Raw genomic sequence first — 17630 nt, forward strand, 5'->3', positions numbered from 1 at the left:
TGCTTTCAGCTAAAAATAGCCTTCTTCAGATCGTAATGTACATCCTGCTAAAACATATTTAAAAAAAAAAACATCCAATCTAAATTAGTTTTATCCAGTTGTCTTACATTTCCTAGTGGCTAGAAATCAACTAATCAAAAATTTAAATAACATTCCCTCCAACAATGGCCAATAAAAGAACTTCCAATCATGGATCGTTCCCTTGAACATAAACCAATAACTATCTTGAACAAACCTAATGAATAGTGCAACAGACAATGTTATATTCATGTGGGGCAGGCCGGGTCTCCATGAGACAGCCTATCGTTGAAGATCCCACTGGCGAGGCTACCTATCACCAGCTAGCCATATAAAAGAGGCCGATCAACAACTTCATTCCTTTGGCGTCTTCTAGCGTAGTCATATTGAACCCTTCCTGCATAACCCACTATTACACTAGTTTTGTAAAACTTATACAAAAAAGCTGATACTGTAATAATGACTAAAACAAAATTAATACAGTAGAAGCAAGTATTGCATTTACGAGATGTTAGCAACCATATGCCATGATCGAGAGAGCTACATGTTCTACTAAATGAGGACAATACAATAAGCAAATGCCTGACTAATAAAAGCAAAAAACTCTAAGGTAAATCAAATAATCAAACCAATATCCTATAAAATAAAGCCTAAAAATGAAAAAGTTGTGAGCCTCCCTTCTGACAGGACCCATTGGTGCATAAAGGATCCCCAGTTGATGCCATGGTGGTGGCAGCTACCACTAAGAAGGAGCTCGCTCAGGAGAGCTCTACGGTCCACCCTCCAGACCGAGAGTCAAGGACGATGGATCATTTTGGGCAGTGGGTATATGCTTCAGTGACTTTTCTGTCCAGGTGCTGAACTACCTGGCACACGTGATTAGGCTGCAGCGAGACCTGTTCAAGGAGGACGTTGAGTCTACCCCGGGGTCCATGTTGGCAGAGGACAAGAAAGTGTTTTCCTCTTGAATGGCCACTCAGACATCTGTTGCTAACACCTCTATGCATCTCCTCTCCCATGCCATGGAAGGCACCGCTAGAGCTGCCGGTACTGGTGTTCCCATTAGGCATCATGTCTGGCTCCAGCTGTGTTCCTTTTTGGAACCCTGTAAGACATACTTTACAAATGCTCTGTTTGATGGATGATGTTCTTCGTGTTTCACTGTTGCAGTCATTACATTTGGGTAATCCTGCTGGCAGGTTGCCCTCAGCCGGCCTGAATTCCAAAGTCTTGGGTCCTGCGTCAGCCGCTGTCACCCCTTCCCTGACGTCTGGTCATCAGGGGTATAAAATAAGCAGCCAACGCCATTTTCTTCAGTCTTTCTTGCCATGCGGTACCCGAAGCAGAAGCAGTTCACAAGTGCCGGTCGGCTAACTCCTGAAATTTTCATGTTTGAGTTTCAGACCGAAAGTCTTCAGTAAAGCTAAGTACCCCATTGGGGAAACTTTTTTCTTGCTCCAGACCGATGTCAGAAAAAGTTAATAATTGTATTACTTGTGGAAAGCAAATACCTCATAAGGATTTTCATTCTTACTGTATTTGTATTCTGCTAGATTTAACCAACGCACTATTAAATGTCGGTACAATTTCATTTTAAAGTATTTTGGTAGCCAGTTTAATTATCCTAAAATGTCGTCGGATAGCCATCCGACTACCGGAGTTTACAAAAAACGCAAAGAAAAGGATAGAGAAAAACAACCGAGGCCCAAATCCGACGACAAAGCTTCTCCTAAGCCAGTTGCCGGTTCTCAGTGCGGCGCTTTCGCAGCCCCTGACACCCGCTACTTTAGAGTCACAGGCCGCTACCAACTCCCATGTGGAGTCGGCCATGCCACTGGATACTCAAAGTATTGGAGCCTTGGACGCTAATCCCTCAGATGGGTCCAGAGCCGCTGAGCAGGTACTGGCTTCTGAGGGTGTATTCAGACCACATCTTTACATTAAAACGACTTCAGCTTCAAAGACAAAGACTAAAGCAGCTTCTAAAGCAAAGAAACAAACTCATGAGCCACGTGTACAGGCCTCTATGCCCAAAAAAACAGATGATCAAGATGGCCGAAGACCTGATTACCTTGATCAGGGGTTCCCATCCCCCTCCTGATAAGAGGCCTTATACCTTTACTCCTAAAGGTTAGACAGGGGAAACCAATGATGATACTGATTGCCCCAAACTGGCCTCGCCAGTACTGGTATCCAATCCTAAGGAACTTGTCTCTATGCCCAGCTTGGACCTTACCTCAGTTACCTCGTCTGCTGTCTCAGCAAAACAGTCAGATCCTGCACAGCCAACTCAGGATGTTAAACCTGGCAGCATGGCGGATAATGTAGTCATTCAAAAAACACCTCTCAGCAAAGCTGTGATGGATGCCATTCTGGAAGCCAGAAGGCCCAGTACTAGAAAGTCTTATGCTGGAAAATGGAAGAGATTCTGTGCTTGGATCCAGGCACAAGGAACTGATACAACTGTACCAAATATTCCTCAGATTCTGCAATACTTAACTGAGATGCTGGACAAGGGCCTATCCTTTTCATCAATTAAAATTCATGCCTCTGCCATTTCGGCTCATTACAATACAGAGCCACCAATTTTTTCTCATCCTTTATTAAAGCAGTACCTCAGAGGAGCCAAAAATTTAAGGCCTCCAAGGAGATTACCAGTACCTGCATGGAACCTCAACTATGTCTTGGAAAAGCTCACCCTGCCTTTTGAGCCAGCTGCTACTGTTAATATAAAGTTTTTATCTTGGAAAACAGCTCTGCTCCTAGCAATTACTTCTGCAAGACGAGTTTCAGAACTACAGGCGCTCATGGCTTTGGAACCTATTATCATTTTTTTATCCAGACAGGGTCCCTCTGTCAACATTTATGCCTAAAGTGATGTCCAGTGTGGCTCTTAACCAGACTATTCATCTGCCAACTTTTTATCCAAATCCACAGAACAAGGGGGAGAGAATTTTGCACTCTTTGGACATACACAGAAATGCTTAGATTCTACTTGGACAGAACCAAAGATTTCAGGAAGACAGAGCAATTACTAGTGGCATATGCTGCAGGATCACAAGGAAAGGCTATCTCAAAGCAGACTATTTCTAAGTGGATAGGTCACTGCATTCATTTATGCTATTTACACCATGGCAAGCCAGTGCCTAAGGGCATTAGGCCACATTCCACCAGAGCTGCAGCCACTTCAGCAGCCTTTCTCAGGGGAGTACCAACCAGAGACATTTTAGAGGCGGCTACTTGGAGTTCAGTGCACACCTTTACAAAGCATTATCATCTGCCACTCTACTCTAAATCCAGGGCAGGCTTTGCCACTGCAGTTCTGCAGGGCCTCATAGCCACTCCTAATGCTGTTTAGCTCCAGTCTCCCAACCATAGCTTTGGGACTCTACCCAAATGTAATGACTGCAACAGTGAAACACGAAGAACATAGTACAGTTGTGTACACTTACCATAAATGTAGATGTTCGAGTGTATTCACTCTTGCAGTCCAGGTTGCCCACCCGCCATCCCCCTTTTTTCTATGGATCTTATCTTTCTTTCTCTGATTTATGCAACCTATGTGGTGTATTTGCTTATAGATGAAGGTAAAATTTATATTGGTGCATTTATTGATTTATATATATAAAAAGTTTGGCTACCCTTTTAGGGGGCATCTGACATCTGGGGCAAGAAAAACTGAAGAAAATGGCGCCGGCTGCTTTTTTTATACCCCTGACGGCAGGGAAGGGGCGACAGCAGCCGACACAGGACCCAAGACTTTGGAATTCAGGCCGGCTGAGGGTAACCTGCCAGCAGGATTACCCAAATGTAATGACTGCAACAGTGAATACACTCGAACATCTACATTTATGGTAAGTGTACACAACTGTACTTTCTTCGTGTTTCACTGTTGCAGTCATTACATTTGGGTAATTTGCTGGCAGGTTGCCGTCAGTCAGCCTGAATAAAAAAGTCTTGGGTCCTGCATTGGTTGCTGTCTCCTCTTCCATGCCGTCAAGTCGTCAGGGGTATAAAACATGCAGCCGACGCCATTTTATTCAGTTTTTCTTGCCGTGTGGTGCCCAAAGCAGAAGCAGTTCGCAAGTGCTGGTCGGCCGTCTCCTGAAATTTTCGCATTCGAGTTTCAGAACCAAAGTCTTCAAATTAAAGCTAAGTACCCTGTTGGGGAAACTTTTTCTTGCTCCTTACCGATGTCAGTAAAAGTTAATAATTGCATTACTTGTGGGAAGCAAATACCTCATAAGGATTTTCATTTGTACTGTATTCCTTGCCTAGGCCCAGATCACAACGTGCCTTGCTGTCGGTTTTGTGCTAGATTTAACCAACGCACTATTAAGCGTCGGTATATTTTTGCTTCTAAATATTTTGGTTCAAGATTTAATTATCCTGAAATGTCATCGGTTAGCAATCCGACTACCAGAGTTCACAAAAAACGCAAAGAAAAAAGCAGAGACAGACCGTTGAGGTCCAAAACAGACGACGAAGCTTCTCCTAAGCCATTCACCGGTTCTCAGTGAGGTGCTTTCGCAGTCCTTAATACCCGCTGCTTTTGAGTCGCAGACCTCTACCGAGACCCATTTGGAGTCCGGTATGCCACGAGATTCTCAGAGTATTTAACCTGCGGATGTCTCTCCCTTGGATGCGTTCGGAGACGCTGAGCAGGCACCGACTTCTGAGGGTGTTTTCAGGCCTCAACATTTTTATATTAAACTGACACCAGCCTCAAAAACAAAGTCAAAAACAGCTTCTATGTGTAAAAACTGATGCATGAGCCACGTGCGCAGGCCCCTATGCCTAAAAAACAGATGATCAAAATGGCTGAGGATTTAATTACCTTGATCAGGGGTTCCCAACCCCTGCTAAGAGGCCTAGGCAAGGCACTGATTATGAATCTTCAGATCAGGTTTCCATTTCTTCTGATTCCTCTTCTGATCAGGAATTTTCTATTCCAGCCTATGAGGATTCTGATGCAGAGGAATCCATCCCATCTGCATCTCCTCCCGAGGATTACTCTTTTGGAGAGACACTGCATACTTTAAGGGAACATTTTCACTGGGAGAATCAGGCCTTCTCTGAATCAAAAAAGAGGCTTAGGGATTTCCTTCTTCTTCCTCAGCATAGGCCTTTGGCAATACCTCCTGTATTAGACATTGTTGATGATGTGTTTTCGGAATCAAGCATGGCTCCTGATTCCCTGCCTCCGGCTCCTAGTAAGCCAGACAGATATTACAGGGTTCCTGACTCCCACAAGTTTCTATTCAAAAATCCTGCTGCTGATTCTGAGACTATTTCACAGGGCCCTATGGGTGTTAAGGCCTCAAAAGCAAAAAAACCCTACCCCCTCCGACAGAGATTCCAGGGCGCTGGACAGATGGGGAAAAAAGGTTTATACATCTGCAACTTTGCAAATCAGGGCCTTAAACTGTCAATTTCATATGCTTAAGTACCAACAACATGTTATGAGATTGCTGAAACAGAAAATGATTCAGAATGTGCAGAAAATAAGGAATTGCAGGAATTATTGCATGCAGCTGAACAGGTTGGAAAGCATACTTTGCAATGTGGTTTTGATTCTTTAGAGGCCTCCTGCAGGATCTGTGATTAGGAGGCACGCATGTTTAAAGGAACAAAAATTACTTGATCATGTTAAAGCTAAATTGCTGGATGCACCTTTACAGCATGATTCTCTGTTTGGTATTAAGGCAGAAGAGGTTTTAAAGAAAATGGAAGACAAAGCTAAGTCTATGCAAACTGTTAAAGATTTCTTACAAGTGCAGCCACCTAGATTCAGTAGACACTGGCCTACAAAAATTTGGTCCTTTCCTGTGTCAGACAGAGCTCAAAGGGGCAAATCCAGATGCCCTAAGGGTTCCAGGCTCAAGACTCATACTGGTCAAATCAATGGGGCGCATCCACCTCCAAATCTGGAGGAGATAAAGCGCAAACCTACAGAAAGCAATCCCAATGATTTCCCTCTGCCTGCACCAAGCACTTATCTTTTGGCAGCACCCATAGGGGGAAAATTAGCACTTTTTGCTCAAAATTGGCAGTTAATAACACAGGACAAGTGGGTACTGAACATCGTATCACAGGGATACATATTCCATTTCCACACTCTGCCAGTGACAAATGGTTGGCCAGACCTGCCAAAAAACCAATGGGCAGAGGCACAGAAACAGGTTACGTCCCTCATGGATATGGGGGCCATTCAGATAGTACCAGAACAGGAAAAAGGACAAGGTTTTTACTCAAGACTGTTCTTGGTACCCAGAAAGGACAAGGCCTGGCGGCCAATACTGGATTTATCGATTTTGAACACATACCTGGACATTCCAAAATTCAAAATGCTCACTTTACAACAGCTTCTGCCCATGCTGGGCAAGAATGCTTGGCTGGTGACTTTAGATTTAAAAGAGGCATACCTGCATGTCCCAATAAGACAGTCGTGCAGAAGATACCTCAGATTCAAGGCTGGCTTAATGCATTACTAATTCACTGCACTGCCCTTTGGCTTATCTACTGCGCCCAGGTTCTTTACAAAGTGCCTGGCACCAGTAATTGCATTTTGCAGACAAAAAAGTATTCAAATATATCCTTACTTGGACGACTGTCTCATTCAAGCAGAGAACAAGGACACTCTTCTACGACACCTGGCATTTGTGAAAAGGCTTCTAGCATGTCTAGGGTGCACATTAAACGAAAATAAATCACGACTGGTACCCTCTCAAAAGATAACATTCCTGGGTGCAAGCTTACATACAACTGCCCAGATGGCTTACCTCACTCCAGACAAACAAAGGCAACTGCCTACTTACTTCAAACTGATGGCAACAAAAACCCAGTCTTCTGCAAGACAAATTCTGCAGGCTCTGGGCTTCATGGCATCTTGCATCCTACTAATTCCATATGCAAGACTGCATATGAGGAAACTTCAATGGTACCTAAAAAGTTTATGGAGTCAGCATTCACACAGTCTGGAAACAATGATTCCTCTCATCCCCTGACTGCAACAGGAGTTTCTATGGTGGGCAAAGGCCTGTCACCAAAACATGGGACGGCCCTTCACTCTACCCCCTGCCAGCCAAACCTTAACCACAGACGCATCAGATTATGCCTGGGGGGGCCCACATGGCAGGAAGATGCATTCAGGGCATATGGGCACCAAATCAAATGCATCTACATATCAACCAAAAAGAGATGCTAGCTGTTCAAAATGCCCTAACAGCATTCAAGGACTTACTTCATCCAGGACAACTACTGATAAAGACGGACAACACCACAGTCATGTGGTACATAAGCAAGGGGGCACACACTCATACCCCCTTTGCAGATTAGCCATGGCACTATGGGACACAGCTTTGACCTACCATATAAATCTTCAAGCTCAATTTCTGCCAGGAAAACAGAACACTCTGGCAGACGATTTAAGCAGAAACCTTATGGATCCTCACGAGTGGAAACTAAATCCACAAATATTCAGCATGATAAAAGAGAAATGGGGGAGCCCAGACATAGATCTATTTGCCTCTCTTCAAAATTATCAACTGAAAAGATTCTGCACAAGGACATCATAGGCAAGCATGGAAATTGGACGCCCTATCTTTCAGTTGGAAAAACCTGTCAGTTTATGCCTTTCCTCCTCTGCCTCTTCTACCCAAGGTCCTCCTAAAAGTAAGACAAGAGAAGCCATAGATGATATTAATTGCCCCGGACTGGCCCCGCCAATACTGGTACCCAATCCTAAGGAACTTGTCTCAATACCCAGCTTGGACCTTGCCTCAAAGACCACAACTACTGTCCCAGCAAAACAATCAGATACTGCACAATCAACTACAGACTCTGAACCTGGCAGCATGGCTAATCATGTAATCATACCAATGACACTTCTCAGTAAAGCTGTGATGGATGTCATTTTGGAAGCCAGGAGGCCTAGTACTAGAAAATCTTATGCTGACAAATGTAAGAGATTTTGTGCTTGGAATCAAGCACAAGGAACTGATACAGCAGAACCACATATTCCTCCGATATTACAATACTTAACTAGGATGCTTGACAAAGGCCTATCTTTCTCATCAATCAAAATCTATGCCTCTGTCATTTTGGCTTATTGCAGTACAGAGCCACCAATCTTTTCTCATCCCTTACTAAAGCAGTATCTTAGAGGAGCCAAAAACCTAAGACCTCATAGAAGATCACCATTACCTGCATGGGACCTCAATTATGTGTTAGAAAAGCTCACCCTGCCTCCATTTGAACCAGCCGCTACCGCTGATATACAGTTCTTATCATGGAAGACAGCTCTGCTGCTAGCAATTACTTCAGCAAGAAGGGTTTCAGAGCTACAGGCCCTCATGGCTGTAGAGCCTTTTATCATATTTTACCCAGACAGGGTGTCTCTGAGGACAAATCCTACTTTTATGCCTAAGGTGGTTTCCAGTGTGGCTCTTAACCAAACAATTCATCTGCCAACTTTTTATCCAAATCCGCAGAACAAAAGGGAAAGAATTCTGCATTCCTTGGACGTACACAGCTAAGATTCTACTTGAGCAGTACAAAAGCTCTAAGAAAAACTGAGCAATTACTAGTGTCATATGCTGCAGGATCAGAAGGAAAGGCTGTCTGAAAGCAGACAATTTCAAAGTGGATAATCCACTGCATCCGCTTCTGCTGTTCACACCGTGGTAAACCTGTGCCCAAGGGCATTAGGTCTCATTCCACCAGAGCTGCAGCTACTTCGGCAGCCTTTCTCATAGGAGTACCAACTAAAGACATTCTAGAGGCTGCTACTTGGAGTTCTGTTCACACCTTTACAAAGCATTACCATTTGCCTCTCTACTCTAAGTCCAGGGCAGGCTTTGCCACTGCAGTGCAGCAGGGCCTTATAGCCACACCTAATGATGTTTAGCTCTAGCCTCCCAACCATAGCTTTGGGATTCTACCCAAATGTAATGACTGCAACAGTGAAACACGAAGAACATAGTACAGTTGTGTACACTTACCATAAATGTAGATGTTCGAGTGTATTCATTGTTGCAGTCCAGGTTACCCTCCCACCACCCCCCCGTTATTCTACAGTTTTGTTCCTTCCCTATCTTCTGCAACCTATGTGGTGTATTTGCTTGTAGATGAAGGTAAAGTTCATATTGATGCATGTACATATATATATATATATATATATATATATATATATATATATATATCATATTGCTACCTTTTTGGGGGCACCTGACAATGGGGGCAAGAAAAACTAAAGAAAATTACGTCAGCTGCATGTTTTATACCCCTGATGGCCTGACATCATGGAAGAGAAGACAGCAACCGACGTAGGACCCAAGACTTTGGAATTCAGGCCAACTGAGGGCAACCTGCCAGCAGATTACCCAAATGTAATGACTGCAACAGTGAATACACTCGAACATCTGTAGTTATGGTAACTGTACACAACTGTACTTTCCTCTCATTCCCTGCTTACAACAGGAGTTTTTTTGGTGGGCAGACACATATAACCAAAACAAGGGACTGTCATTCACTCTACCCCCTGCCACCCAAACCCTAACTACAGACGCATCAGACTATGCTTGGGGGGCCCACCTGGCGGGGAGATGCATCCAGGGCAAATGGAGTCCAAACCAAATGCATCTGCATATCAGCCAGAAAGAGATGCTAGCTGTTCAGAATGCCCTGACAGCCTTCAAGGACTTACTTCATCCAGGACAACTACTGATAAAGACGGACAACACCACAGTTATGTGGTACATAGACAAGCAGGGGGGTACACATTCCTACCCCCTTTGCAAACTAGCCATGGCCTTGTGGAACACAGCCTTGACTTACCAAATACATCTTCAAGCTCAATTCCTGCCAGGAAAACAAAATACTCTGGCAGACGACCTAAGCCGAAATCTTATGGACCCGCACAAATGGGAACTGGATCCACAAATCTTCAGTATGTTAACACAGAAATGGGGGAGCCCAGACATAGATCTATTTGCCTCTCCCCAGAATTATCAGTTGGACAAATTCTGCACAAGAACTCATCACAAAAAAGCATGGAAAGTGGATGCCCTCTCCTTCAGCTGGAAAAACCTATCAGTCTATGCCTTTCCCCCTCTGCCTCTACTCTCCAAGGTCTTACTAAAAGTCAGACAGGAAAAAACAAAAATTATCCTTGTTGCTCCGGACTGGCCTCGCCAGCACTGGTACCCACTTCTAAGTAATATGTCTCAACTTCCTCCATGGTACTTGCCTCAAATACATCATCTACTGTCTCAGCAGAACAATCAAATTCTGCACACTCAGCTCCCCAACTCTGAATCTTGCAGCATGGCTGATCAATTAATTATTCAAACAACACCTCTCAGTAAATCTGTGATGGATGTAATTTTGGAAGCCAGAAGGCCTAGTACTAGAAAATCTTATGTTGTTAAATGGAAGAGATTCTGTGCTTGGAACCAAGCACAAGGAACAGACACAGCAAAGCCCAATATTCCTCAGATTTTACAATATTTGATTGAGATGCTTGAAAAGGGCCTATCTTTTTCTTCAATAAAAATCCATGCCTCTGCCATCTCGGCTCATTACAACACAGAGCCTCCCTTCTTTTCTCATCCTCTGCTTAAACAGGATCTTAGAGGGGCCAAAAATTTAAGGCCTCCCAGAAGATCATCAACTCCTGCATGGGACCTCAATTTTATACTGGAAAAACTCATCCTGCCTCCTTTTGAACCAGCAGCTACTGTGGATATAAAATTTCTATCTTGGAAAACAGCTTTTCTCTTGGCAGTCACTTCAGCAAGAAGGGTTTCAGAACTACAGGCTCTCAAGGCAGTGGAGCCTTTTATTACATTTTACACAGACAGGGTGGCCCTCAGGACCAATCCTTCTTTTATGCCTAAGGTGGTATCCAGTATGGCTCTTAACCAGACCATTCACCTGCCAACATTTTATCCAAATCCGCAGAACAAGGGGGAGTGGATTCTGCATTCATTGGATGTTCACAGACAACTAAGATTCTACTTAAACAGGACCAAATCTCTAAGAAAGTCTGAGCAACTACTGGTAGCATTTGCTGCAGGGTCAGAGGGGAAGGCTGTATCAAAGCAGACTATTTCTAAGTGGATAAGCCACTGCATTTGTTTCTGCTACTTGCACCATGGTAAACCTGTGCCCAAGGGGATCAGATCACATTCCACCAGGGCTGCCTCTACTTCAGCAGCTTTTCTCAGAGGGGTTCCAACCAAAGACATTCTAGATGCTGCTACATGGAGCTCTGTTCATACCTTCACAAAGCATTATCATTTGCCTCTCTTCTCCAAATCCAGGGCAGGCTTTGCCACTGCAGTTCTGCAGGGCCTTATAGCCACTCCTAATGCTGTTTAGTTCCATCCTCCCATCCATAGCTTTGGGATTCTACCCAAATGTAATGACTGCAACAGTGAAACACGAAGAACATAGTACAGTTGTGTACACTTACCATAAATGTAGTTCGAGTATATTCACTGTTGCAGTTTGGGTTACCCACCCGCCATCCCCCTTTCTATACCTTTTCTTTCCTTCACTATAGATGAAGGTAAAGTTTATGTTGCTAAAAGTGCATTTATATATATATATATATATATATATATGTGTGTGTGTATATATGGGTCCCCTTCTAAAGACCGAACCGCCGATCCCCCGACGCAGAAATAACCGACGCCAGATAACCGACAGGTATGTATACCGACAGGGTGATTCGCCGACAGCGGAAAGACCGACAAGGGTAATGTGTGATCGCGACCCGGTAAGTGTGCGACAGTGACGGAGGTAGGAGTGGTCAGGTAAGTGAGTTAGGGTTAGGGTGCAGGTAGGTGAAGTGTGCGTTAGTGTCGGAGCTTGGGCTAGGGGTGGGTAAGTGAGTTAGGGTTAGGGTGCAGGTAGGTGAAGTGTGCGTTAGTGTCGGAGCTTGGGCTAGGGGTGGGTAAGTGAGTTAGGGTTAGGGTGCAGGTAGGTGAAGTGTGCGATAGTGTCGGACCTTAGGGTTAGGTTTTGGGTCAGGGCTAGTGTGTATGCTATGTAGTGTAGTGTGTTGTTTACGTTCCGTGTGTCGGTGTTATGGTGTTCGGTGTTTCGCGTTGTTGGGTTTGTGTGTTGTCGGTTTTCTGGCGTCGGTGATTTCTGTGTCGGGGAATCGTCGGTTCGGTCTTTAGAAGTAGACCCGTATATATATATATATATATATATATATATATATATATATATATTTCTTCCCCATTTGGTGGGTACCTGACATCTGGGGCAAGAAAAACTGAATAAAATGGCATCGGCTGCATATTTTATACCCCTGACGTCATGGAAGAAGAGACAGCAACCGACGCAGGACCCAAGACTTTGTTATTCAGGCCGACTGAGGGCAACCTGCCAGCAGATTACCCTAATGTAATGACTGCAATAGTGAATACACTCGAACATCTACATTTATGGTAAGTGTACACAACTGTACTTTCCTCCTTGTTTGGGAAAACAATACGTGACACCCTATTTCAGAGTGAGAAGGACGGGAAGACTGTCTGCCATCGGCATCCGCTTCTCGGCCCCTCAATGATCCTTCTCTGGGAATCAGCGAGCGACTAAGAAGATGTGGTTCCGGAAATCTCAGAGTTTCTCCCAGGACACTTTGGACTCACCTTCCCCCAGGGGCAGAGGGAGAATTGACCGACACTGCCCTAGAGGCAGAGGGGGTCTGAGAAATCAAGGGTCTTGAGAACCTTTCTTGGACAGAGCTATGCAGCAGCCCTGAAGGGTTGCCCGACTGCTCATCTCTGGATGCAGTAGGGGGTCGCCTTTCGCTTCCTCTAATAACTTGGGAGTCCATCACGGAAGTCCGTTTGGTATTGCAAATTAAATCCAGAGGTTATTCAGTCCTCTTTCTAAAGTCACCTCTACCACTCAAACACTTCCCGGACATTCCACCCATGCAGAGGGAGGATGCAGCACTAGAAATTGCAAAGCTGCTAGAAAAACTGGTTATCCAGCACATCCCCCAAGACCAGTGCAGATTAGGCATTTATTCCAGGTTCTTTTTAGTGCCAAAGAAGACAGGGGACCTACGACCAATTTTGGATCTATCCACCTTGAACCTGTCAATGGCCAAGACCAAATTCCGGATGACCACCCTTCAGTCTATCCTGCCCTTCCTGCAGGAGAAGGATTGGATGTGGTCGGTTGACCTCCAGGATGCATAATACCACATCAAAATGGACAGGCACTCTCGGAGTTTCCTCTGCTTCTGTCTGGGAGACAGTCATTACCAGTTTCGAGTGCTCCCCTTTGATCTCGCCACATCCCTCAGGGTGTTCACCAAAGTGATGGCAGTAGTAGCAGCTCACCTGAGACTCCAGGGCATACAGGTTTTCCCTTACCTAGATGATTGGCTAATCACTGCCCCTTCCAGGCATCAACTCTGTCTAGCGAGGGATTATTTTCTTCTGCTAGCCTAGCAATTGGGCATCACCATCAACCTCAGCAAGTCTTCACTGGCCCCGGTTCAGATATTAGATATTAGATTTCATAGGAGCTCATTTGGACATGATTCAAACCAAGGTCTTTCTTTCCTTGGAGAGGATACAGTCACTGAAGCTTCACATCCTTGGCGTTTTTCAAGCCCAACCACTGCTGGCGGAAATAATATTAAGGGCACTGGGATCCATGGGGGCCACGATCAGTCTCTTGCTTCTAGCATGCTTTCACATACGGGTTCTTCAGTGGACTCTTGCAGTTCAATGGTCCATGTTAGACCTTCCTTTGTCTCACACGGTCCAACTCTCTCGGGTATGCAGGAACCCTCTTCTGTGGTGGTTACACTCTCTGGACCTTTTTCAGGGTCGTCCCTTTTTCCCCTCATTTTCCTTGGCTACGGTGACCATGGATGCCTCCCTGCTAGGGTGGGGAGGAACTGCTTGGGAAGGACAGTCCAAGGACCATGGTGCCCTTACAAGACCAAATTGCATATCAGTGTCCTGGAGATGAGGGCAGTGCTTCTAGTGTTGCAAGCTCTCCATACCCATCTTCCCACAGGAATGATTGCTATCCAGACAGACCACATGTTTGTGGTCTGGTACATCAGCAAACAAGGGGGAACCAGGTCTTAACACCATGTCGCGAGGCAATGAGAGTGTGGGAGTGGGCGATCTCTACCGGCTGTTTTCTGGTGGCAACCCACATTCCAGGAAGGTCCAGCATTCTAGTGGAGATGCTCAGCAAGTCTATTCTGATGCCTTATGAGTGGTCTCTGAATCCTTATGTAGTGAAACATATCTTCCTCAAGTGGGGTCAGCCTTGCTGCGATCTCTTCGACTCTCCTTCCAATGCAAAGTGCAGCAAGTTTTTTGCTCTGAACCCTCCTCTGGGTGGAAGCCCCCAAAAGCACTCTTGTTTCATGATTCCCCCCCCCCCCCGATCTCCTGTATGCCTGTCCTCCTCTTTCCTTAATTCCGAGATTTCTTCAGAAACCACGCAGGCCGGGGAGCCTAGTAATCCTCATTGCCCCATTCTGGCCTCACCAAGTTTTGTTTCCCTCTCTGTGGTCTCATCTGGTGGCTGTACAATGGCTGTTGGATCCAGTTCTATTTTTCATCCTTTAGGGATTCACTATCCAGATCTGGACAGTCTGAAGCTTACTGCCTAGCTGCTCCAGTTCCCCTGTTTATCAGGACTCCCGGTTTATCTTCACCTGTCAAAAAGATCCTGATGGCTGCTCATAAATCTTCCACCAGAAAGGTATACTGCAGTAAATGGAGACGTTTTTCAATCTGGGCCTCACAGCATGCCATAGATCCCTACACTGCTCCATTCTCCTCGGTTTTGGAATTCTTAGCAGGGATCTTCCGACAAGGTGCTAGTTTTTCTACAGTCAAGGTTCAACTTGCAGCGATCTCTGATTTTTATGTGTGGCATAATAAGGCTTCCTTGGCATCTTCTAAGCTCTGCAAATCCTTCCTAAAAGGCACTTTCCTTCTTTGACCACCGATCAAGGACCCTGTGCCAACATGGGATCTTATGCTGGTCTTACAGGCATTGGTTTTCCCTCCCTTTGAACCAGCAGCTTCTGTGAATCTGCAATGTTTGTCTTGAAAGACAGCCTTTTTGATGGCTAATACTTCTGCCAGAAGAGTTTTGGAACTTCAAGTATTGTCAGTCAAACCACCGTATATGATTTTTTTATAAGGATAGGATATTCTTGTGTACTAATCCCTCATTTCTTCCTAAGGTAGCTTCTGAATGCAATATTAATCAGGTCATTAATCTCCCGGCCGTTTTCCCGAATTTCCAAAATAAGGGAGAATACAAATTGCACTTGTTGGACGTGCACAGACAGTTGCCGTGCACAGACAGTTACATTTCTGCTTGCACAGGACAAAACATTCCGTAAATCTGACCAGCTATTTGTATCGTATTCTAAACCCTTCTTGGGGAAATCAGTATCTAAGGTCACCAACGCCCGTTGGATTTCCCAGTGTATTTTGCTGGCGTATTCTGCTAAGGGATTAATTCGCCAAGTCAAGTGAAGGCACATTGCACCAGGTCTATGGCTATTTCAGCTGCCTTCTGGTCCAGAGTTTCATGAGATGATATTTGTTCTGCGGCCACCTGGGCTTCATCTCATACCTTTATCTTGCGCTACAAGTTGGACATCATATTCAAGAACAGGGCATCTTTTGGCTCCACTGTGCTTAGGAATATCCTTCCATGAGGTGTTTAGTAGCTGGGGACTCTGTCCCACAGGTTGAAGACCAAATGAAAACAACTTCAGGTAAAGAAGTTATGTACTCACCATAACCTTCCATCTGAGTTGTTGTTGTTCATTTGTCTTCAACCGTCCCTCCCTCCTTCCCCCTGCCTTGTATAGACTGTGTGGTAGATGAGCAGGGGATGTAGTCATCACCAGGATACCTATTACTCTTTCCTTTTAGTTATGGCTACTTTGGCATGGAACAAGGTTTTTGGGTCAGGGGTCATGCTAGGTTATGCAGCAAACTCGATCTGAAGAGAAGAAGCAAACAGGGGTATTATGGATAAGGTAGGAGCTTGGAGCTCAGATCAAGATGCTGGGTATGTGGCTGTTAGATCTGTGCCGGATCCAGGAACTCACAGGTTGAAGACAAATGAAGAATAACAACTCAGATGGAACATTATGGTGAGTAGATAACGTCTTTTTCTTTTGGCTCCTACCCCTCTGGGTCAGGAAGTCCATTTTTCTGTTACACCCACACTACAACCTCCTCCACTGACTCTTGTCAGTTGTCTCAGAGTCCCGGGATCCTAGCCATCTGGATCCTTCTGGCTTAGATCCAGGGATTGTTTTATCCTCAGATCTGAAACTTTCTCTGAGTGCTCCAATCCTGTTGGATCCAGTGAACTCTCTGAGCTGAAGTCCCTCTGTCAGATCTGAAGTGTTGCAGTCAACTTAGCTTTCGGAGCCATCTATGAGCCTCGGATCCTCAACACTGGATAGCTCGGCTCTTGCTTCCACCTCAGTTTTTTTGCCCTGGGAGAGGTTGGAAGGCTATGGTCCAAAAGCTGGCCTTATCGGATCTGAGGTCTTCCCCTTCTCCAGGGTGAATTGCCTTTGAGGCTGTGAAGAGAGTTTTCTGTGCCTTGACAGAACAGAAGGATCTTTCCCCCTTGGATCCCAAATCAGCAACCTTGCTGGCTGTGTGCTCAGAGCCTTACCAAGCCTTTTCATAGGGACAACCAGTACCAAGACCTCAGGCTTCCAGACAGGGAATTTTGATTTCGTCTTCTTCTTCTACCACCTCTCCAGGGTGTCCCACTGAGGAGGTCCCTAAGAAGAAGAAGCTGTGCAAGAGGAAGCACCTAGACTCACCGGAGGAGTCTGTCACAGAAGGTACAGATTTTGATGATGACGAAGGGTTCTCATGGTCACCTCCTGAAGATGTCTCATACGGAGACATCCTAGAAATCTTTACAGATAGGTGGCTGAATGCCCAGCAACCCTTCGTCTGAGGAGTTTGTATTCTTGGAGGCTTTTTGTACTGGACTGTCTACCTCCTTGGTGACTCCACCCACTGATTGAGTTGATCTCTTAGCGGGCATGGAAGGAGCCCAACTCCATTGAGTTTATACCTCGGAGACCAGATAAGATTATGGCACCACCTGTAGACAGTTTTGGGGAAAAAGGGTGTCCGTTGATGCCAAGGTCATAGGGGCGGCCACCAAAATGCCGAGGAGAGTTCCAATGTCCAAAACCACTCTCCCAACAGGGAGTCTCGGGTGATGGACAGATTCAGGAAGTGTCTCTATGCTTCAGTGACTGTCTTTTTAAGGTCACTTAATTATTTGGCACATTTCACAAGACTTCAAAGGAATTTGATTAAGGAATTGTCAAGATACCCTCTCAGGATCTGTTACTGAAGAAGTTCAGTCATCTGTGACTTCTCAGTTGGCTACCCTGCAATCCATTTCTAATTCTTCCATAAGACTGATTTCGCACATAGTTGATGGAATATCAAGGGCAGCAGGTTCGGGCATTTCCATCAGGAGGCATGCCTGGCTGTGCTTGTATGATTTTGCAGAACCCTTCAAGTCCTTGTTCGTCAGTGCTCCCTTTGACA

The 17630-nt window shown here is 45.2% G+C and overlaps 1 protein-coding gene across 4 annotated transcripts in view; it reads left to right on the top strand.

The window, feature by feature from the left end:
• The window catches only part of ARNT2 (aryl hydrocarbon receptor nuclear translocator 2), a 2296360-nt gene that overhangs the window by 2072175 nt on the left and 206555 nt on the right, over positions 1 to 17630 (top strand). The window lies entirely within an intron of this gene.

This window comes from Protopterus annectens, chromosome 7.part0, assembly GCF_019279795.1.
Source record: "Protopterus annectens isolate FY-2018-M chromosome 7.part0, PAN1.0, whole genome shotgun sequence".
Classification (NCBI taxonomy): Eukaryota; Metazoa; Chordata; order Ceratodontiformes; family Protopteridae; genus Protopterus; species Protopterus annectens.